The sequence below is a fragment of the Oncorhynchus masou genome, chromosome 31 (assembly GCF_036934945.1).
Source record: "Oncorhynchus masou masou isolate Uvic2021 chromosome 31, UVic_Omas_1.1, whole genome shotgun sequence".
Lineage (NCBI taxonomy): Eukaryota > Metazoa > Chordata > Actinopteri > Salmoniformes > Salmonidae > Oncorhynchus > Oncorhynchus masou.
Genome location: NC_088242.1, coordinates 14,225,771 through 14,250,745, shown reverse-complemented (window position 1 = coordinate 14,250,745; position 24,975 = coordinate 14,225,771). Strand labels below are relative to the sequence as shown.

The window sequence follows — 24,975 nt, the reverse complement described above, 5'->3', positions numbered from 1 at the left end:
TTATATTTGTGCTGCAATCCAACATCTGAAAAGTATGTGGGCTACAAAACATCTTTATAACACAAATAAAAGGCTGTATATGTCACAGCAGTTGTGTCTCCCAGCAATTAGGGGTTGAATAAGTACATATAAGAGTGGAAAACATAACGGATATACAATCAAATGCATATTCAGGTTTCAGTAAAAGGCTACTGATTCATTAGTTGTGGGTTCTTTGTTGATTTTGAAAAGCTTTTGAAACCGCTACATTTAGCCTGTAGAGAGGGATTTACTTCCTATCTTTCCACACTCTTGTAACATCAAAAGATTTGCTGAAGGACAACTGCTGAAGGACAATTGGGCCACTTTGAAAGGCTTTTGAATAACTCCCTAAATAGTATTTTTTTTCATGATGAATTGTGTATGTACGTGTGTGGGGTTGGGGGGGGGCATTTGTAGATTGTAATCAAACAAACATTTAGTTTAATTCTTTCATCATACCCTCTCTATCTGCAATTTTATCTTAATCAATTTGTCTTGTCAATTTTGGGGTATAAAATGGGTAAATCATGAATACCAAAGTCCGGTCCACAGGCAACAAGACATGGTTGCCTAATGTTGTGTTCTATTACAGCAAAGCTTGAAATTGTCTTTGTGAACAGCTGGCCTCCTCTTTGCCCTTGACTTTGAAAGCCATCTTCTTCTCCCTGAGCCTGAGCCACTTGGCTCTCAGCAGGTGCAGCCTGTTAGGAGTGCCCCAGACCAGATTTGCATGGTGGCTGTTTATTTGCCGTTATGACTAAGGACTGATTTGTGTTGCTGGGCTGAAAGACGTCTGCCAGTTCCATTCGTGTAGCCTTTGCCAAAAGCCACTCTCAGATCCATTTTCATAACAAGCATGTTGCCAGCTTGACACAAGCCAAGGGCTCAAATCCCCCAGCCTGTTATGAATGTTGGTGTACATTTCTTAAAGTGTGTGCCATTGTTCAGAGTCGTCTCACATACAGATTACCAATGAGTCATTACCAGAGCTGGATTCCCAAAGACAATAGCATTAGTCATTATTCGGTTAAATGTGATGTATGCAATTGTCAGAGGCCGAGGTGCTTCAAGGATTCTCAGATCACAATTTATTTTGTGTAGAAAATTATTGAATACGCCTATAAATTGACCAATGTTGAATAATTGTACCGGGGTGCAATGCAATGAGTCACCAGGTCAGATATGGCATGTTAATTATTTTAACATCCCTCAAATGAATCTAATAATTATTGACTTTTCTGAGTGTGTGTAATGTTCAAATGGATCATTATCCCCCATTGGTAGTGGAAAGGAGTTAACGGCACAGGAGAGAAAAGGAGGAGTGTACTTTATGATTGAAGATGAATTATATTAATCCAAGCTGACAGAATCAAAACATTTGACAGTGATATACAATGACACCATCTGTTTGTAGTGCATTGGCACTGGCTTGTTTTCCCCACACAAACACAAACATGACATAATGCACTTGGCTTGGCAGAGTCAACATGGGGATTTGGGAAGGAATCAAAGACACTTGCAAGTCTTTCAGTCCAAGACTAACCACAGTAAAATAAGTCAAATAAGTAAACCCATGTTATATTCTGCATGATTATCTTAAAATGCAGTACAGTATATACCATAGTAACACTGCAGTTAACCCTTATTGTACTCAAATGCGCATATGGATGTTCTCCACCATTCTGGCATGCAGAGAGAGATTATTTGGAGCAGATGTAGTGGGTATTACCAGGGAAACATTCACTCACACAAGTTAATAAGCAACACCAGTTGTTGAGTTTTCAGCTGAGCGCATTACCCAGGCCATGCATGAAATGGTTTCATTTTCCATCACTGTTTGTTTTCCCTGATCATTTCCATGATAGAGAAAGAAAACGGAATTACTGTTGTTGAACCTATTGAGGTGTATAGCTCCCCAGTCCTGCCAGTTCACAAATGAGCTTGGCATCTGGGTCGATTGCATGGCGAGGATGGTGTCTGCATAGGCTCAGCACGCAAGGAAGTGTCTCATGCCAACCACTGCCAAGTGACTGACTGTGTCACGCCTGCTCACGCTCCCCCTCTCTGGCGCTCGAGGGCCATCATTACGCACACCTGTCACCACTGTTACGCGCATCAGCGATTCATTGGACTCACCTGGACTCCATCACTTATTGATTGCCTCCCCTATATCTGTCTATTCCTCAGTTTCATCCCCATGTCATCATTAATGTAGTTCTTGTTCCCCCTGTCCCCCTTGTTGTGTTTCATGTTGGTTATTTATTGAATATTCACTCCCTGTATTTGCTTCTCGTCTCCCAGTGTTTATCCTCACAGAATGTTGACACCACAACATCAGGGAGATTTTTTTTTTTTTGGTGACGTCGAGTGCCACTCCCGAAGGAACCGGGGGTGCCTCAGCTGGCTCGTCAGGCTTCCATGCCTCAGCTGGCTCGTCAGGCTTCCATGCCTTAGCTGGCTCGAGAGGTTTTCTTGCCTCGGTTGGCTCGACAGGCTCCCATCCCACGTCATTCCTCAGCCGGCTCGTCGAGCTCCCGCGCCTCAGCCGGCTCGTCAGGCTTCCGCGCCTCAGCTTCCGCGCCACGCCTCAGCTGGCTTGTTGGGTTCCCATGCCTCGGCTGGCCCAGGTGGGACGCCGGGTGGCGCCCCTAGAGGGGGGGCTACTGTCACGCCTGCTCCCGCTCCCCCTCTCTGGCGGTCTCTGGCGCCAGGCGGCCCATCATTACCCACACCTGTCATCATCTTACACACATCAGCGCTTCATTGGACACACCTGGACCATCACCTATTGATTGCCTCCCCTATATCTGTCTCTTCCTCAGTTTCATCCCCTGTTGCACTAATGTCTTTTTTGTTCCCCCTGTCCAAACGCCGTCCTTATTTTGTTTCATGTCGGTTATTTACTAAATATTCACTCCCTGTACTTGCTTCTCGTCTCCCAGAGTCTGCCCTCAGACTGGCTGACTGGCATGGGGAGGCGACGGGGAGAAGAGAACAGGTGTCTAGACCAGACAGCAGTCAATGAGCGTTTGCTCATCACCACAACTGTCTTATTTATTCAGGAACATCCACAAACGTACAGCACTCAGTTGTTGCAGTGTCAAATTGATTGCAGTTTCAAATTCAAATGGCAAAGAATAGCCACAAAGCCATGTTTTCTAAGTTATCCAAAGACTACCATAACACCATCAAGAAGACTGTCAAGTTTTGTCACTTGCCTGTTTTTCAGATGTGCAAATGGTTCTGTGGATGTGTAGCATCTTCCCTGTCCATGTCAACAAGTCAACTTGGCCAGGTGAATGCCTACACTTTATCATGCATGTATTTTATCATGGTGATTAAGTTAGCCGTGTCATACTAGTTTGTTGTGTTTCCATACAACCTTCATTTCCATTGCATTGCATGCTTATACTGTAGTTTTGATTGGTAGTTTTCATTTTGTTATTGCTGAAAATTTGAGCAGAACTTATACTCTTCCCTTGAAGTAATATAAGAGGTTTTCTCAGTTCACCAGGGTTTTCTCAGTTCACCAGGGGTCTTCTCAGTTCACCGGGGTCTTCTCAGTTCACCAGAGGTTGTCTCAGTTCACCGGGGTTTTCTCAGTTCACCAGAAGTTTTCTCAGTTCACCAGGGTTTTCCCAGTTCACCAGAGGTTTTCTCAGTTCACCGGGGTTTTCCCAGTTCACCGGGGTTTTCCCAGTTCACTGGGGTTTTCTCAGTTCACCGGGGTTTTCCCAGTTCACCGGGGTCTTCTCAGTTCACCAGGGGTTTTCTCAGTTCACCAGGGGTTTTCTCAGTTCACCAGGGGCTTTCCCAGTTCGCCGGGGTTTTCCCAGTTCACCGGGGTCTTTTCAGTTCACCAGGGGTTTTCCCAGTTCACCGGGGTTTTCTCAGTTCACCAGGGGTCTTCTCAGTTCACCGAGGTCTTCTCAGTTCACCAGGGGTCTTCTCAGTTCACCGGGGTCTTCTCAGTTCACCGGGGTCTTCTCAGTTCACCAGAGGTTGTCTCAGTTCACCGGGGTTTTCTCAGTTCACCGGGGGTTTTCTCAGTTCACCGGGGTCTTCTCAGTTCACCAGAAGTTTTCTCAGTTCACCGGGGTCTTCTCAGTTCACCGGGGTCTTCTCAGTTCGCTGGGGTCTTCTCAGTTCACCAGGGGTTTTCCCAGTTCACCAGGGGTTTTCTCAGTTCACCGGGGTTTTCCAGTTCACCGGGGTCTTCTCAGTTCACCAGGGGTTTTCTCAGTTCACCGGGGTTTTCCCAGTTCACCGGGGTCTTCTCAGGTCACCAGGGGTTTTCCAGTTCACCAGGGGTTTTCTCAGTTCACCAGGGGCTTTCCCAGTTCGCCGGGGTTTTCTCAGTTCACCGGGGTCTTCTCAGTTCACCAGGGGTTTTCTCAGTTCACCGGGGTCTTCTCAGTTCACCAGACGTTTTCTCAGTTCACCGGGGTTTTCCAGTTCGCCGGGGGTTTTCCAGTTCGCCAGGGTTTCACTTGTTCACCAGGGTTGTACTATAGTAAGTATACTGTAGTTTCACCAGTATCACCTCTCCTACCTTTTTCATCCCAGAGAGCAGATCATTGCTAAAGCATCCTGTCTATAATTTCATTTTCTACACAAAACCCCACAAAAATGTATTACAGCATGCAGAATTAATAGATGTTTACTCAACTGTAGCTCGACCTGAGATATTTCTTTCTATTTCCCCTCACTTCAGGCAATGAAATATACGTGCTGTTTCTGTTTTGTATTTCCTCTGCTGCCATTCTACTGTGTTGAACGAGGGGACAAACAGGACAAATAAATTCTACATTTGCTTTCACTTAAATGCTGACATTGTATGTAATGAAGTTCGTATGTGGTGAGGTTCATATGTAATGAAGTTCGTAGGTAAACTAAAACTGTGCAGTTAAAAGTGTGCTGTGCTATTTCAAGGCAGATATCAACACAAAATGTCAAAATGTATAATTCAGCCAATGTTAGTGTATTTACATTAAAATCACTTTTTATCCTACAGAATTTGCCTCTGTATGTTTATTTGCAAGGAGCAATTGTTTTTGTTATACAGTATGTATTGTTGTTGAAACTGATATCCTCATTGTTCAAATACCGTTGACAAATACCGTTGACATGGCCTCTTAATTGTCAACTCACTCTTGGCAACTATATGCAACAACAACAAAAATGCAATATATTGTCCTGCTTCATACCAAACGGCAGCACAGCACTGCGACCTTGAATCCCGGACAGGCTAAGAGGTATTGTCACCTGGAGCCTGTTGTCATAAACAAATAGAGTGCCCCCTGGGTGTGTTCCAGCCAGGTCTGCTAATAAATGATGTGCTTGGTAGTGCCAACATGAGCGTGTTAATTCATTAGGAAAGTCGGGGCCTACCGCTGGCACCCAGGCCAGATGTCATAGGCACATTACTGTAGAGGCCTGTCAGGAAAGTCAAAATTGAGCAAACGACAGAGGCCAGCTACAGTATGGCACATTCCTCAGACTGCTCTCTCGGGGTGGGTGATGTTTGGGATAAAGAATGATGCCGTCTGGACATCTGCATATGCTAAGTCATGATTAAAAGAGTAACTTAGGCTTAGTTATAATGAAGCACATCATTTTTGGTCTTCATTTTCACAGTTTGTTGCAAAATATATATATATTTTGGTCTTTTAGTAGTAAATCTATCTATTTTGGCCCCTAGTGGTTCAACTACCAATGAAATCATAATGTAGAGGTCACCAACCTTTTCTGAGTCAAGATCACTTTTACAGTCAAAAAGCAAGCTGAGATCCATCACTCAGGTTTTGTTTTTAAACATGACTTAAAAAATGTAACATTAATCTAATACAAATGAGGTTTGGGCAGTAGGCCTAGTACATTTCCACAGCATGTTGGCTATATGCCTGGCCTGACAATATTGTTCCTCTCAGACCATATATTTCAAAACTCAAGCTTTGATAACAAAATACATCAGTTGTTGTAGCACTTGCAAGGTACAGCTGAGCATAATTTAAATAATGACCTTTTTATTTTACTGGACTGATCTGTATCAGCATCTGATTAATGGTAATGCTGGGAACTCGGGAATTCCACATTGGATGACCGTAAAAAAGTATTTTTCCCAGACGGGTCTCATTTTTTTCCCGAGTTCCCAGATGTCTTCAACACACTGAAATCGGAAGTCAGAGATTTTTAGATTTCCCAGTTCCCAGTTGTTTTGAACACAGCATTAGTCTCAGCGAAGCGAGGGAGAGAGCAGCAGAGGGCAAGCCTCTCACGGTCCCTGCTCTCTCCTTCCTTTCCTCCTATGAGACTGACCATGTTGTTCCTAAGACAAGAAAAAGTGAAATATTCCTTGATATTAAAATAGACACAAGGAGCTGCTAATAATAATTTAAAAACTTGGGGCTGTCGATACACTTGGCTACTCATTCAATGCAGCTGCAGCGTGAGTAGAGGTAGGGAGAAGTGTGTTTTATGTGTTGTAATAGTGTTAAAAAATGTTGACAGTGCTAAATAAAAACAGTGTTAACAGTACTGAAAAAAACAGTGTTGACGGTGCTGAATAAAAACAGTGTTGACAGTGCTGAATAAAAACGGTGTTGACAGTGCTGAGTAGAAACTCCCTCATAAAAACAGCAGTTCTTTGCTGTATTCTTTGACAATCCCTCTCTGGTCAAGGTTTTAAAAGTTATCAAACTTTGTTGTGGCTTTGTTGTGGCTGGGGTTGTGGAAGCTCTAGGCATGGTGATATAAGCTATCCAATTGGCCAGCACAGTAGGAACACCCCATTTAGTTACAGGTGTGCCTGGTAGGTGGATTTGTCTTTTCAGACAAATGTTCCCATTTCAAACCTTTTCAATCTGCCTACCTGGTGTACAGGGCTTCTGAATCAAGTGCACCTACCGCCAACAGTGCAACACAAATTTAAAAAAGGAACGCAAGCCTTTATCACAGACTATCATTGGGTTTTCTACAGAAATGTTTGATGATCGACTAGGAATGCCTTGAAGAGCGACCGGTTGGTGACCACTGCTCTACATAATTTCAAGGGAAGGGTTCGCTATCAATCCACTCCCTTCTATGTGCTGGGTGGAACCACCTCAATGCTTTACTATGAAGCAGGTGACAGCACGCCTTATTTGGCAATGGTCTTGGTAAGTGGGATGTACCAATATATTTTTATATGCATCCTTGACCAGACTATTGACGTTACACAAAAGGCAGTAAGGCACATTTCCGCATATGACCAAATTGAAATGTTTGGCTTACCGTTTCATACACGTGTTTTTACGAAGAAAATAAACACGTAGGCTATGAGGATTATACATTTATATTCGTAGCTACATCCATTGTAACTAAGAAATAGATGACAATGGTGGTCATGAATTTTTTCGTTATGTTTTCCCCATCTACTATAACTGATTGGTGGTGCAGTCTGCTGCAAAAGTGGTTGGCTCATGAACTTGGTTGTGAGTTCTAACCCCACATGAGGCAGTTATCTTTATTTACAATATTCATCCCCTGCTCACACAATTCTAATTCTGAAAAGTGAAAGCATATCTGTGAGAGTGGTCGCCCTAGTATTATTAGTAGAGTTTTATACAGTACCCAAAACCAATCTGTGAGAGTGGTCGCCCTAGTATTATTAGTAGAGTTTTATACAGTACCCAAAACCAATCTGTGAGAGTGGTCGCCCTAGTATTATTAGTAGAGTTTTATACAGTACCCAAAACCAATCTGTGAGAGTGGTCGCCCTAGTATTATTAGTAGAGTTTTATACAGTACCCAAAACCAATCTGTGAGAGTGGTCGCCCTAGTATTATCAGTAGAGTTTTATACAGTACCCAAAACCAATCTGTGAGAGTGGTCGCCCTAGTATTATTAGTAGAGTTTTATACAGTACCCAAAACCAATCTGTGAGAGTGGTCGCCCTAGTATTATTAGTAGAGTTTTATACAGTACCCAAAACCAATCTGTGAGAGTGGTCGCCTAGTATTATTAGTAGAGTTTTATACAGTACCCAAAACCAATCTGTGAGAGTGGTCGCCCTAGTATTATTAGTAGAGTTTTATACAGTACCCAAAACCAATCTGTGAGAGTGGTCGCCCTAGTATTATTAGTAGAGTTTTATACAGTACCCAAAACCAATCTGTGAGAGTGGTCGCCCTAGTATTATTAGTAGAGTTTTATACAGTACCCAAAACCAATCTGTGAGAGTGGTCGCCCTAGTATTATTAGTAGAGTTTTATACAGTACCCAAAACCAATCTGTGAGAGTGGTCGCCTAGTATTATTAGTAGAGTTTTATACAGTACCCAAAACCAATCTGTGAGAGTGGTCGCCCTAGTATTATTAGTAGAGTTTTATACAGTACCCAAAACCAATCTGTGAGAGTGGTCGCCCTAGTATTATTAGTAGAGTTTTATACAGTACCCAAAACCAATCTGTGAGAGTGGTCGCCCTAGTATTATTAGTAGAGTTTTATACAGTACCCAAAACCAATCTGTGAGAGTGGTCGCCCTAGTATTATTAGTAGAGTTTTATACAGTACCCAAAACCAATCTGTGAGAGTGGTCGCCCTAGTATTATTAGTAGAGTTTTATACAGTACCCAAAACCAATCTGTGAGAGTGGTCGCCCTAGTATTATTAGTAGAGTTTTATACAGTACCCAAAACCAATCTGTGAGTTAATTTGACCATTGGGGGAAAAAAACTACTTTGTAAATACTGCAATGCGGTTTGGATTTCATTTTCAAGGTGATGATTGCACTTTTCTTCACAACACAATACCGCAATAAATGTGAGTCCACGTTTCAAAGAGATTTTGCGCCCCATGGGGGATTCGAACTTACAGTACACCGCCACAGATAAAAGGAATTTGGCACCTTTACCACTCCAGACTAACTGTCCAGAGCTGTATTTTCTCGTGATGCACATTATTTTATTATCAGAGCGTGCCAGTAGACTTCTGGTAAATATGCTTTAGTGAAAAAGTGTTGGGATTACGTACAACTACGTTTTACCACCCCAAAAAGGAATATTTATGTGCAATTTCCCCCACCCACAATTTCTCAAATTAGTTATTGTTAAAATATATTTGAAGGGGTTGGGCCACAGGAGGTTGGGGAGAACGGGCTGGTGGTAATGGCTGGACAGAATGGGTGGAATGGTATTATACATTAAACACATGGCCGTTCTACCCTCAGCCTTAAAACAAGCAACACAGGGAGTGATGGTACATCTGGCACGTAGGGGTTTTGACATGTTCTGTACTATAGTACTATAACCACCTTTTCCCTCTCCTGATGCAAGCACAACAAATCATTCGGACTGTTTATTTCAATGTCTTCTACAGTATTTAACCTTGCCAAGGACTAAATATTTTTTATGAAGATTACCACGTGAGCCTTGAAATAGTACCAGGAATTGTGGATAAGGAAAACTGATGCTATTCAATGTGTACAACTATAATAAGGATCTTGATTCTAATTGCGTAACAGAATCCCATTTCACTTAGACTACACATTTTATAAGGAGAGATTCGCCCCATCAACCGCCAACTGTGAACATCTCCCATAAAGACAATCATAATTTCGACTTTTATTTGATATTGATATGTTCCCTCAATAAAAGCTGATTCACTCCGACTCTACATTTTACCTGCCTTTATATCTCTTGATCTAAATATTGAAAATGCAGAGAGAAAGTGGGTCAGAGAGCAGGCAGATATCCAGAAGAAATGTTCAATGATGCAAAACAGTGCAGGGCCGCAGTTGAAACACACAGCAGCGGTGAATTCCCCCTGCCTGGTAGAGACAGGTACCTGAGCAAACTCAGCTTTGTTTAAATAGTTGCTCATGCTTGATGAGCCAGAATGGAAGGGAGCGCTGATCATCACCAGTTGAAAAAGCGCTTCTCCAATGTAGAATTTGTAATGAAGCGGGTTTGCAGAGTATGCAGAGTACTTGACACGTTTTGATGACTTTTTGTCCCTTCTCGATGGCTGGCTGGGATCCAGGCACGGGTGACATAATGTTGGGATGTTACAAGGTGAGCTGACAGCTTCAAAGAAGTTCTGTGCGACTCTGGCTCTGTGCATCAGATGAAGGTTACCTTCTGCACAGGTCTTGCCCTTCTCCAGCTTACCAGGTCTATATTTCACAGAGCTGATTGATACTGAGTGTCGACATGTGGGCTATTTGTGCTATTACAGTATACAGCCAGTTACAAAGAGGAAACATCTCAATGGGATTCTTCTGAGGTGATCTCAAGACATTCATGTAGTCTAAAAACATAGGCTTGTATTATTTATGGACATTTACATAGGGCAAATGCAGAAAAAAACATTGGTCTATAATTTAGGTCACACAGAAAGTACATACATTTTTAAGACAGTGCATAATACAGTGAATATAGCACAACAGCTGTGCTTTCAAGTACCATAACCATACTGTATAACATACAGTAGAACAGGGTTCACCAACTGGCGGCCCATGGGCCGAATATTGCATGTAGGTGATTTTATTTGGCCCCCCAAGTTTTCTGAGCAACTTTTTTTCATTTGTTGGACATAAACAAGTGTAAAAACACCTGCAAATCAGCTCCAAGTGCTTTTAATTTTGGAAATACGTTCCAAAGTATTCCCACACATATTAGAGAGATATATGAGATCGCATACAAATGTAGGCGTTTGAAATATTATGTTTTAGTCAAATATATCTGTCTGTGCTTCTTGCAGTCAATTTGCAGTCTACGAATGATTTGTAATTATGTTCTGGCCCGCTGACCATCCACTCAAGAACAAATAGTCCAGCGGTTGAATCTAGTTGATGATCCCTGCAGTAGGCTGTGTGAAGGCCTGGTTTATCTTTCAATTTCTGGGATAATTGGGTGATTTTGGTTTTCACCTCCGCACCACCATCCCCAAAATGACAACCCAGCTCAGCCTTGCATCATTTAGCAAGATGGCCCTTGCTGCATTTCCCCCGGGCAGTCTCTTTGTCAGCCCGCCGCACCTTCCCTCTCCGATACACCAGGTCAACACACGGCTCAGTGATGTTCACACCAGCTGACCACTGGTACAGATATAATCAATCCTAAAAATACACACTCTTACAGAGATAGACTCCAGCCCAAAGTAATGTTCAGCAACAGAAAAGTGTGTGCAAAATCAACTCGTATTGTTGGCAGAGTTTGTATCGCCTCCACAACAACATTACTATCGTTATTTATTTGTGTTACTCGTGCGTTATTCGCAGGCTACTACTATGTTTCTCCTGTGACGGTTATATATGGCTGTTCTACCTAGACTACAGGAAATGTGAATGGGCAGCAGGTAGCTTAGTGGTTAAGACCAGTAACTGAAAGGTTTCTGGTTCGAATCCCCGAGCTGACTAGGATGTGTAGATGTGCCCTTGAGCAAGGCACTTATAACTGCGCCCGTAAGTTGCTCTGGATAAGAGTGTCTGGCAAATGTTCAAACTTTTATTAGAAACCCGACAGTATGTATTATCATGTACATGTAACTGGTGAGCATTCAAGAGCATGACGTTGTCATATTACTCATGAGCCATGTCTCTCATTCACAATTCTGATATGAATAGGATTGAATAGGTCACAGAAGATCAATGAACTGATGGGCTGTCACGTCCGCCGGTGAACAGAGATACCGTCTGAGGAGGTTGCTGAGCACTATACCTTTACACCCCACAGACAAGATGAGCTCAAAACAAGCTATGTTTCAGAAGGTACATCCACCTTTGCAGTCTCACAATTGGATTACTTTCCTGAAACAACAAAATACAGTATATCTAAAACCAACAAATGCAGCCTAAATGAAGAATATCGACCACATACCTTGAAACCAGAAAGCTGTTCAACACAGTTACTCACAGATATTATAAAATAATAATATCTGTGATTTACACACAGATATTATAAGTGTGTAAATCTCCACGTGGTTCCTTCCAGAAGTCGTTTCACCATGGAGGCACATCTGAGCAGGGAGAATATTTATTTAATGAGATTCACGACGGCTCTCACCAGCTGGTCATCATTACGGATTCTCTCTCATATGCCCTGTTGACATCCCATGCTCTGCTGCCCACCACAGTACCGCTCCAGTCACCCTTAGCTCACATTCCGCAATTTATCCATAAATTAAGACATGGTTTCAACTGAATTATTCCACAAGGAAAGCAAAAGACAAGAAGAACTAGCCTCAGATACAGTAGCTACAAAAGCTGTGCAAGGCAGTTATTGAGCCGAGTGCTGATGGTGTACAATGCAGCAAGCAATAAAGACATTTCCAATTCTACAGGGTGCACTTCAGCAACTTGTTATTGTACTAAATTATGACTAAGGTCAGGATTAAATCAGATCAGCAGTAACCCACGGTAGCCAACAAACGCATAGCTTGTCATTGCTTTTGTTTAGGCGTGTCAGAAGTGTAACTGGTTGGAGCTGTCAAATCCCAAAACTGATCAGGTTGTTACACCTAGGCAGTGGCAACCCATCATTCAGGTCACTCCTTGAGCCGTAACTGTTAAAAAAAAATACAATTATGCCTGTTACGCATGTTATTTTGCCGTTAATACGTGTCACATGTCAGTTCGCAAACAATGCAAACAAATGTTTACAGTATATAATTGAGTCAATAAAGATGCATACAAACATGGTCTCTTTTTTGCTTTCTTAAGTGAGGCAGCTCTAAAAATGTAGGTGTTTCAGCCTAGCTCAGTGCTTTCTGTGGTGGTGGGGCAGTCAGGATAAAATATGGAGCATAGGGGTTGGTAATGTTCTCTAGTTGTACCGTGATTGGCGTTGTGTTCTGTCACTCATCACTGTACACTACGTCACCAAAAAATCTACAGGGTGATCTTAAAAATTCAAGCTTGGGGCTGCCATGGAGTTACATTCGAAGTGCCCACACAAGAAGCCTCAAGGTCATTGACCACAGATAAAAAGACATCAAATCACGTTATATCTACAGTAGCTTTGATTGGACTGACGATGTCAACATCATACCTTCAAAATCTTAGCTAGCAAGCTAGCAGTCATCATCATGAATTCAGTCAACAATCTACTGGCAAATGCTTTTCAATCCTTGTCATAAGAGGAGAAATTATCGATAAAATGTATTGGTGCTCATCGGCCTTTGGACATAAACATTACACAACAAGTTTGAAATTGCAAATTCAACAATGAGTGGTTTGGAAGGAATCAGTGGCTAACTGCAAGCTTTGCAAAGCAATCACTACTCTGCTGTTCAGTGGAGTGGATGTGTGATCCAAGTATGGGTTTAACGGTCTCTTTTCCAAGCTTATATAGATAAACATTCAACATTCACCGCTCTGTCAATCCAGCATGACTTCATCCGCTTTCTTCATCCACTTTCAAAACATCTGGAAACTCGTAACTGGGAAATCTCAGACGTCAGTGAATTCAAACAACTAGGAACTTGGAAAAATACTAGCTCTGGCTGGGAAAATATGTTTTGAACGGCCATCCAACTTGGGAGTCCACACCGGAAACTCGGGCCTCTTTCTCGAGCTCCGACTTGAAGATCTCTAACGTCATGATTTAACCATTATTTTTTCCAAGTTCCCAGTTGCCTTGAAAGCACCATAAATCCAGAGAATGACAGATTTTGATGACAAAGTTTGATGACAAAATTTTCCCACAAAGGACCGCCACACCAACCTCCTGTTCAAGTGAGCACAACGCAACAAGGTGAGTCCAAAAATGTCTTGTATGCTGCTGCTCATGTTCTGCTCCCAAGTGGCACTGCGGTCTAAGGTACTGCATCTCAGTGCTAGAGGCATCACTACAGACCCTGGTTTGATTCCAGGCTGTATCACAACCGGCTGTGATTGTGAGTCCTATAGGGTGGTGCAGAATTGGCCCAGCATCATTTGGGTTTGGCCGGGGTAGGCCGTCATTGTTAATAAGAATTTGTTCTTAACTGACTTGCCTAAATAAAGATTAAATAAAATAACACATGATGTAATATGCCAGTGTAACGGCGTTCTTTTGTTGTTGAAGGAGAGTCGGACCGAAATGCAGCGTGTAAGTTACTCATGTTTATTATAAAGACAAAACGAACGAACTATACACGAATAACTAAATAAATACAAAAAAAAACAACAAACAGAACGAAACCTAATACAGCCTGACTGGTGAAACTAGCACAGAGACAGGAACAATCACCCACGAAATGCAAAGCGAAATACAGGCTACCTAAATACGGTTCCCAATCAGCGACAACGAGAAGCACCTGACTCTGATTGAGAACCGCCTCAGGCAGCCAACCTAATAAACACCACACACACCCCTAATCAACTAGAAACCCAAACACTACAAACCCCAAAACGAAAATACAATACATAATAACCCCATGTCACACCCTGGTCTGACTAACTAATAAACTAAAACACACAATACTAAGACCAAGGCGTAACAGAACCCCCCCCCCTAAGGTGCGGACTCCCGAACGCACCTCAAAACCATAGGGAGGGTCCGGGTGGGCATCTGTCCATGGTGGCGGTTCCGGCTCCGGACGTGGACCCCACTTCAAAAATGTCAATGTTCCTCCCCTTCGCGTCCATAGATAATCCACCCTAACCGCCGACCATGGCCGAAAAGTCCTCACCCAGAACCCTACATAATAGAAGAGCAGCTCGTGACTGAGGGGCAGCTCGGGACTGAGGCAGCTCGGGACTGAGGGACAGCTCGGAACAGAGGGGCAGCTCGGGACAGAGGGGCAGCTCGGGACAGAGGGGCAGCTCAGGACTGAGAGGCAGCTCAGCACTGAGGGGCAGCTCAGCACTGAGGGGCAGCTCAGCACTGAGGGGCAGCTCAGCACTGAGAGGCAGCCCAGCACTGAGAAAAAGCCCAGTACTGAGAAAAAGCCCAGCCAGGAAGTAGAATCCGGCAGATCCAGGCTGACTGGCGGATCCTGGCTGACTGGCGGATCCTGGCCGACTGGCGGATCCTGGCCGACTGGCGGATCCTGGCCGACTGGCGGATCCTGGCTGACTAGCAGATCTGGCAGATCCTGGCTGACTGGCGGATCCTGGCTGACTGGCGGATCTGGCAGATCCTGGCTGACTGGCAGATCCTGGCTGACTGGCAGATCTGGAAGAGTCTGGATGACTGGCAGCTCTGGAAGAGTCTGGATGACTGGCAGCTCTGGAAGAGTCTGGATGACTGGCAGATCTGGAAGAGTCTGGATGACTGGCAGATCTGGAAGAGTCTGGATGACTGGCAGATCTGGAAGAGTCTGGATGACTGGCAGATCTGGAAGAGTCTGGATGACTGGCAGATCTGGAAGAGTCTGGATGACTGGCAGATCTGGAAGAGTCTGGATGACTGGCAGATCTGGAAGAGTCTGGCTGACTGGCAGATCTGGAAGAGTCTGGTCGACTGGCAGATCTGGAAGAGTCTGGTTGACTGGCAGATCTGGAAGAGTCTGGCTGACTGGAATGGTCTGGCTGACTGGCAGATCTGGAAGAGTCTGGCTGACTGGCAGATCTGGCTGCTTCATGCTGATTGACGGCTCAGGCTGCTCCATGCAGATTGACAGCTCTGGCGGCTTCCTGCAGATTGGCAGCTCCATGCAGACTGGCAACTCCATGCAGACTAGCAGATCTGGAAGAGTCTGGCTGACTGGCAGATCTGGAAGAGTCTGGTTGACTGGCAGATCTGGAAGAGTCTGGTTGACTGGCAGATCTGGAAGAGTCTGGCTGACTGGCAGATCTGGCTGCTTCATGCTGACTGACGGCTCAGGCTGCTCCATGCAGATTGACAGCTCTGGCGGCTTCTTGCAGATTGGCAGCTCCATGCAGACTGGCAACTCCATGCAGACTGGCAGCTCAGGCTGCTCAATGCAAACTGACAGCTCTGGCTGCTCAATGTAGACTGACAGCTCAGGCTGCTCTATACAAACTGACAGCTCTGGCTGCTTAATGTAGACTGACAGCTCAGGCTGCTCTATACAAACTGACAGCTCTGGCTGCTCAATGTAGACTGGCAGCTCAGGCTGCTCTATACAAACTGACAGCTCTGGCTGCTTAATGTAGACTGGCAGCTCAGGCTGCTCTATACAAACAGGAGGCTCCGGCAGCGCTGTAGAGGAGGAAGGCTCTAGAACCGCTGAACAGACGGGAGACTCCGACAGCGTAGGAGAGGGAGAAAGCGCTGGCTGCGCTGAACAGACAGGAGACTCCAGCAGCGCTGTAGAGGAGGAAGGCTCTAGAACCGCTGAACAGACGGGAGACTCCGACAGCGCAGGAGAGGGAGAAAGCGCTGGCTGCGCTGAACAGACAGGAGACTCCAGCAGCGCTGTAGAGGAGGAAGGCTCTAGAACCGCTGAACAGACGGGAGACTCCGACAGCGCAGGAGAGGGAGAAAGCGCTGGCTGCGCTGAACAGACAGGAGACTCCAGCAGCGCTGTAGAGGAGGAAGGCTCTAGAACCGCTGAACAGACGGGAGACTCCGACAGCGCAGGAGAGGGAGAAAGCGCTGGCTGCGCTGAACAGACAGGAGACTCCAGCAGCGCTGTAGAGGAGGAAGGCTCTAGAACCGCTGAACAGATGGGAGACTCCGACAGCGCAGTAGAGGGAGAAAGCGCTGGCTGCGCTGAACAGGCGAGGCGCACTGAAGGCCTGATGCGTGGTTCTGGCACTGGTGGTATTTGGCCGAGGACACGCACAGGAAGCCTAGTGCGGGGAGCTGCTACTGGAGGGCTGGGGTGTGGAGGTGGTTCTGGATAAAGGACAGGCACAGGAAGCCTGGTGTGAGCAGCTACTACCGGAGGACTGGTGTGTGAGGATGGACTGGACCGTGAAGGAGTACTGGAGAGCCTGAATGCAGAACTGGCACAGGACGTGCAAGGCTAGGCTGGTACTCAGGAGGCTTAGTGCGTGAGGCTGGCACACTTTCCACCAGCCGACTAACACGCACCTCAGGACTAGTATGGAGTGCTGACCCAGGTGCCATCAAATCCCCGACAAGCTCCGTCGGCCGAATATTATATCTAAAGCACCAAACTAGCAACTCCCTCATTAGACTCTCCTCCAATTCTCCCATTAACTCCTTCACAGTCTCTGCTTCGCTCACCTCCAACACTGGTTCCGACCTCCTCCTTGGCGCTTCACAATAAACAGGGAGAGTTGACTCAGGTCTGTATCCTGACTCAGCCACTCCCCCTGATAGCCCCCCCCCAAAAAAATTTGGGGCTGCTTTTCGGGCTTCCATCCACATCGCCGTGCTGCCTCCTCATATTTGCGCCTCTCCGCTTTAGCCGCTTCTAATTCTTCCTTGGGGAGGCGATAATCACCAGGCTGAGCCCAGGGTCCTTTTCCGTCCAGTTCCTCCTCCCATGTCCAATTCTCCAAATGGTGTAGCCTCTCCCACTGAAGCTGCTTCTGTTGTTTCTCGTGTAGCTCCCGTTTGCGCTGCTCCTGCCTGTTGACACGCTGCTCCTGCCTCTTGACACGCTGCTCCTGTTTACTCTTCGCCTGTTGCGCTTTAGGGCGGCTACACTCTTCTGGTTTAGCCCAGGGTCCTCTTCCGTCCAGGATTTCCTCCCATGTCCAGAAATCCTTATAACGAGGCTCCTCTTTGCGCGGCTCTTCTTTGCGCTGCTCCTGCCTGTTGACACGCTGCTCGGTCCGAGTTTGGTGGGTGATTCTGTAACGGCGTTCTTTTGTTGTTGAAGGAGAGTCGGACCGAAATCCAGCGTGTAAGTTACTCATGTTTATTATAAAGACAAAACGAACGAACTATACACGAATAACTAAATAAATACAAAAAAAACAACAAACAGAACGAAACCTAATACAGCTTGACTGGTGAAACTAGCACAGAGACAGGAACAATCACCCACGAAATGCAAAGCGAAATACAGGCTACCTAAATACGGTTCCCAATCAGCGACAATGAGAAGCACCTGACTCTGATTGAGAACCGCCTCAGGCAGCCAACCTAATAAACACCACACACACCCCTAATCAACTAGAAACCCAAACACTACAAACCCCAAAACGAAAATACAATACATAATAACCCCATGTCACACCCTGGTCTGACTAACTAATAAACTAAAACACACAATACTAAGACCAAGGCGTGACAGCCAGGGAGATATATATACTATAGCTAAGAAAGTAATACTAAGTGTATGTTGTTTAGTAAGCTGTTAGTAGCCCATGTGCCTCACCCTAATAATTTGGTCCCTTTTCCACATGTAGCCTACAGCCTGTTTTAGAGAAATGTCATCATCAAACATTGTAAGAGCTTTCATTGTCTGCTTATATGCCCCCTTTACTTATCCTATGGTTCTGACTTGGTGTACAGGGAGAACACTGTAAGAACGGACCATGTTCTGAATTCTGTCGCTGTAAATTTAAAAAGGGCTGAACAAATAGTTATATTGACTACTTCGGTCCTAGCTCGCTCATTAATGTCTTAATCAAAACTATGGATTGCCTCATATTTGCTCGTCGTCCCCTTATGCTATAGTTTGTACATCTCAATTGTCAGTACAAACCACACGTTTAAGCAAGTCAGCCATACCAGATATGTTTTTTTAAATGTCAGTAAATGAGGCTGAATGAACTGTTTCGCTGCCAGACAAGGCTCTGCTGATAGCCAGGTGTAACAGTGGTAAGATGTTGGGACTGTTGTTGGGACTCTGCTGTTGGGACAGCTTTATGTAGGCCCTAACAGTTTGTGGGAACCATTTGTCACTGTTATAGTCCAATTAATGTAATTTTTAGTGATGTGTTGTGTTATGTAGTGGCTTAGCTGGCATGCATAAAAAATAAAAAATAAATCTAAAATCACCACTGCACCTAGGGTTGTTAAGGTGACTGTATTACCGCTGCACCAACGGTCATGAGTCATGACAGCTGTCAAATACCACAGGACCGTTTAGAAACGGTAATTAGGCTTCTCCAAGCTCTAATGCTGCTGATCGGAATTAGTAGCCTACCAAACTTGCAAACTGCCTGGTACTCAGCACTATATTGTCCCTCTAACCACTCTGATATCAATGCAAATGTTATCGAAAATAGAATCAAACATTTCATGACAGCCCATGAGCTCATGTTGCGCAACACGCAATTGCGTGAGAAAACAGAGTGATGGCCTCTATTAAAAAGAGGTCCCCATCAACTTTCTATAGGCATAGTATATTTATTTCTCAACTTTCCTAATATTAAGCATATTCTCTTTTCAAAAGGGGCATAGCCGCCCTGGCTGGCATGAAAATGAACCATGGGAAAAGCGTCCAACTTTTTCATTTCTAAGAAGGCATGTATTTTTTTCCGCTGCACCTGTTTTGAGCTAGGTGCATGATAATGGTCTATTCCAAATCAAAACTAATTTCACACGTATGTAATTTAGTATATGTAAAGACAAGATTAAATCAAGAATAGTGTGATGGGTGACAATTGTGAATGATGCCCAGCATAAGGCAACTGTTTCTACTTTTTCTAATCATAGTCCCACACCTCATATAGCCTAGACCATGGGCCTATATGTTTTATAAGGTTTGTACTTGGATTAGCTGACACAACATGCCATTGGAACACAGGGGGGATGGTTGCTGATAATGGGCCTATATACACCTATGTAGATAGTACATAAACAATCAGCCGTTTCTAGATACAATAGTCATTTACAACATTAACAGTGTCTACGCTGTATTTCTGATCAATTTTATGTTATTTTAATGGACAAGAAATGTACTTTTCTTTCAAAAACAAGGACATTTCTAAGTGACCCCAAACGATAGTGTTCATATGTCACACATGATTACGTCGCGCATGTGCATTTACACAGTAATTATTATTCAACATGTCCTCACCTGGGATCTGAAGTCATAATCTCTTGGTTCACCGCATACCAATCTTCCAGCTTCTCTTTATTCTCGGAATGCCGTTTTCGGTCAACTAAACATTTTTAGTTCAGTTAACACTTTAACCAAAAAGTTGAGTAAACTGAAAACGGCTGTGGAACCAGTTAATTAATAATAATGAGTTTAAACAACTATAATTCTTTAACATTGCAACTCAACAGTCAGGCCTTGGTGTAACAGACCAGATTCCGAGACAGAGACATCTGCGATAGAGAGATTTTTATTTCAACCCTCACAGTTGAAGAAAAGAAGCCCCATTGTTGGATTTGATTCAAGTCACCTCTGTCATGCCAAGACGGATGTGTGAAACATCCCTTCCATAGACATTTTCACTTATTTAGTTGTTCTATTACTTACTGACAAACTGGTAAAATCACACAGGTGACTACAGTAATATATATCTCTAGTGTCAAATACTAGGTTGTTGTAACGATTGTCATCGGGAGAAGGAGAAGAGGACCAAGGCGTAGCGTGGTAAGTGTTCATCGTAAATTTAAGAAAATAAACTGAACACTGAATGACAAAAAAACAACAAAGAGTGTGAATGACACAAAACAGTCCTGTAAGGTGAAAAACCACAAAACAGGAAACAACTACCCACAAAACCCATGTGGGCAAGAGCTACCTAAGTATGGTTCTCAATCAGAGACAACGACAGACAGCCGTCCCTGATTGAGAACCATACCCGGCCAAAACCAACGACAGTCATACCCTGGCCTAACCAAAATAGAGAATAAAAGCCTCTCTATGGCCAGCGCATGACAGTTGTCTTACTGTATGAATCAAAGTGATGTCTTCTCCTTTCAAAACAGGACACTAGTACGGGGATAGTATGTTGCCTACATCTATGATGACAAGATGTGCACAGTAGCAAGGACTCTATTGTGAATCTGTTTGTTAGATTCTTAACTTGCCTAACCTTGTTGAAACATTCAGTGTCAGTGTCAGGAGCTCAACTGTAATGAATATGATCAGGCGGTGATCTCACATTTTCTGCATAACTATCATCTCCAGCAGCAAATTTTTACAACTGAACCATGGAAGTAATTGCAGCCTGACAGTCTCACTTCACACACTCATACATAAACAGATGTAAGATCTTAAGTTGATCACTCTTTTGTTGCTGAGTACAGCAGGAAATTCAAACTTGTAGTCTATTCAAGGTTTAAAAAGGCTTCTGAAGTTTGTAATTTCCACTTTAAAATGACAGACTTGATTTGCCCTAATGAAAAATGTATCAACCCTTTCCAAAAAATTCCATTAATTATAATCAACATAATAATTCACATTTCCTGTTTCTGCAGTATTATTTTCCTGCTGTAGCAAACTGTCTCAAAATAAAATCCTACATCTGTAGCAAGCAGTGTAATTTCCTTTCTTTCACTAACAGTAAATATGCTGCATTATGATTATCTGTACACCCTGTCCATAGGCAATCAACATGGCAATGATGACATTATTAATTTAGTGATTGACCCATTTCCAAATGGGATCATGTCCATTAGAACGGACCATCAAACTGCCTTCTCTTTGATGTATGACTACATGAGACAAGAGACTGGCTGCACTACTAATGCGCTAATCACACCGCAGCACATGCTGTAGATTTGAGCCTCAGATCGCTTAAGGCTGCTGCCATTGTATTTTTTGGATAGAGCTTTAAAGCTTTTACAGTACACCACACATGGCCCTGTACTCCACACATAGTCCATGCAAAACATTTGTGAATTCTTCAACAATGGATTAATGAAACAAATACCAAATGTTTTTTGGTGGGATTTTACTTTAATTGGTCATTCATTGTGGGGTCCAAGCAGTTTGGATACCTCCAGTAAAATGCATTGAACCATAGCGACTATGTAGTTTCTACATTCACAACATGAGATGACTAGTTAACACTGGGCTTGATGACATTTGGGAAGCTGTTTGCGGGAATTTCAATTTGTACTGTAATACCCATGCACTTTGGAAATGTATTAAATCCAATAATTCATAGTGTCAATAAACTGTAACGCTCCACATTCTACTTTCACATTCTTATTTAGCTCCAGAACCTTTTTCCTATTAACAGCCATGGTATTGGCAGTCCCCAGCCCCAGTCCACATATTACTGGATTATTACTTCCTTTGCAGTGCTTTGTTTCTGGGCTAGAAATGCCCAGAGGGGTTAGTGCTATAAGCTGTTGAAGTCGATTACCAGCTTACATTGACCTCACCTTATCAATGTGGCAACCTCTGGAGCTGCATGTGCTTTGCTTTGTCTCCAGTGGAAACACTGCACCTCATTTTCTTCGGAAAGAACAAAAGATAAATGTGTGGGAACTACAAACAGAACAGAAGAACTGACATTTTCTAATGAGCATTTTTTCCCTCACCAGCATCCTTTCTCAGTCCTCGGACTTCAATGTAATATCCCTGCCAAAATTCCTGAGTGGTTTCAAAAGACTAATAGGCTGTGAAAGAGAATATGTCGTGTTGACCGCCTGATTATTGGACAGACCCTGTTTCCTCTCATGGGGTATCCTACAACAGTCACTTTACTATTGAAATAATCCCAGTCCATACAATGTTCTAGTTGCAGGTTGACAAATCCCTCCAAACCCTTCTGTACCAGCTGTTAAAATAGTGGAATAAGGACAAAAGTTCTCTCTAAGTATCTCTCCTTCCTACACCAGTGGGTTCCAGAACAGTAAACGACTGGCTACTGAAAGGTTCCAGAACAGTAAACAACTGGCTACTGAGAGGTTCCAGAACAGTAAACGACTGGCTACTGAGAGGTTCCAGAACAGTAAACAACTGGCTACTGAGAGGTTCCAGAACAGTAAACCACCAGCTACTGAGAGGTTCCAGAACAGTAAACCGCCCTCTACTGAGAGGTTCCAGAACAGTAAACCACCACCTACTGAGAGGTTCCAGAACAGTAAACCATCACCTACTGAGAGGTTCCAGAACAGTAAACCACCACCTACTGAGAGGTTCTAGAACAGTAAAACGCCCACACCGAGAGGTTCTAAAACAGTAAACCACCACCTATTGAGAGGTTCCAGAACAGTAAACCACCACCTACTGAGAGGTTCCAGGACATTAAACCACCACCTACTGAGAGGTTCCAGAACAGTAAACCACCACCTACTGAGAGGTTCTAGAACAGTAAACCACCACCTACTAAAAGGTTCCAGAACAGTAAAACGCCCACACTGAGAGGTTCTAAAACAGTAAGCCACCACCTATTGAGAGGTTCTAGAACAGTAAACCACCACCTACTAAAAGGTTCCAGAACAGTAAACCACCAGCTATTGAGAGGTTCAAGAACAGTAAGCCACCACCTACTGAGAGGTTCTAAAACAGTAAACCACCAGCTATTGAGAGGTTCCAGAACAGTAAACCACCACCTACTGAGAGGTTCCAGAACAGTAAACCACCACCAACTGAGAGGTTCCAGAACAGTAAACCACCACCTACTAAGAGGTTCCAGAACAGTAAACCACCACCTACTAAAAGGTTCCAGAACAGTAAACCACCACCTACTAAGAGGTTCCAGAACAGTAAACCACCACCTACTAAGAGGTTCTAGAACAGTTGGCCACCACCTACTAAGATTTTCTAGAACATTAAACCACCACCTACTGAAAGGTTCCAGAACAGTAAACCACCACCTACTGAGAGGTTCCAGAACAGTAAACCACCACCTATTGAGAGGTTCCAGAACAGTAAACCACCACCTACTAAGAGGTTCTAGAACAGTTGGCCACCACCTACTAAGAGGTTCTAGAACAGTAAACCACCACCTACTGAAAGGTTCCAGAACAGTAAACCACCACCTACTGAGAGGTTCCAGAACAGTAAACCACCACCTATTGAGAGGTTCCAGAACAGTAAACCACCACCTACTGAGAGGTTCCAGAACAGTAAACCACCACCTACTGAGAGGTTCCAGAACAGTAAACCACCACCTACTGAGAGGTTCTAGAACAGTAAACCACCACCTACTGAGAGGTTCCAGAACAGTAAAACGCCCATACTGAGAGGTTCTAAAACAGTAAGCCACCACCTATTGAGAGGTACCAGAACAGTAAGCCACCACCTACTGAGAGGTTCCAGAACAGTAAACCACCAGCTATTGAGAGGTTCTAGAACAGTAAACCACCACCTACTAAGAGGTTCCAGAACAGTAAACCACCACCTACTGAGAAGAACTATGTCATACAGACCAGGAAGAATCCTAGAGTTTGGTAAGGTTCATCTCTGAGGGACATACTTCTCTAATATTTTCCCATGTTCCTATAATGAATCAGTTAGATGATAATTGCTGCTGGTCTCCCTGCAGTTTCCTTTCACTCTCAAAATATGACCAATTTGCCCGTCACCTAAATGAAATATATGACAGGATTTTTCATTCTTGAAGGAGACAAGAACACCAACGGAGAGGAATAATTGTGTACCTCATGGGGCACTTCTAGTGTAATAATCTAGAGACTTCCATGAAACTTGGCTGTGGGAAATAATTAACAAATTACATTCAACAAGGGAAGCCAAGCTCAATTGATTGGTAATATATTCTTGTTCAGTTCAGCAAGGATGGATTTGTCTTCCTGACATTGCTGAATGATTCTCCCACCCCGCAATGTCAAAAAGACAATTACTGCTATGAGTGAAATTAAGCTCTGTGAGAGGTTACACTAATAGTCTACCAAGAGTTCTCTTCTTGTTTCAGTATTGCAGCCTTTGCAATACCCAAGAGCATTCTGGTCTGAGATGTATTCTTACCAGTACTTAATATTCCCACTGGACACAGGTGTCACACACAGTTTTGATTCATATTTGAATCAAGCATTTGGTGCTGAAGTGCAGTGCAATGTGCACAGGAACTTTGTGCTGGTTTTTCCACTGACCTACTGCAAATGATACAGCAAATAAATTGAGAATAAGTTCCGGGGATCCTCCAATGGGAGTCTGAAAGCATCCGAGACTGTTTTGTATTCTGATATTTGATGTTTGTTTTAAATTCCAATGTAGATGTTGGTTGAAGGC

The 24,975-nt window shown here is 43.8% G+C and overlaps 1 protein-coding gene across 1 annotated transcript in view; it reads left to right on the top strand.

Annotated features, from left to right (window-relative positions):
- Nucleotides 1-5,031, top strand: part of LOC135523474 (KH domain-containing, RNA-binding, signal transduction-associated protein 2-like) — a 142,532-nt gene extending 137,501 nt beyond the window's left edge. Inside the window, exons 12-13 of the transcript XR_010452832.1 lie at nt 3,251-3,316; nt 4,736-5,031. The gene's annotated coding sequence lies outside the window, so the exon portion shown is untranslated. The remainder of the gene's footprint in view (nt 1-3,250; nt 3,317-4,735) is intronic.
- Nucleotides 5,032-24,975: the final 19,944 nt, after the last annotated feature.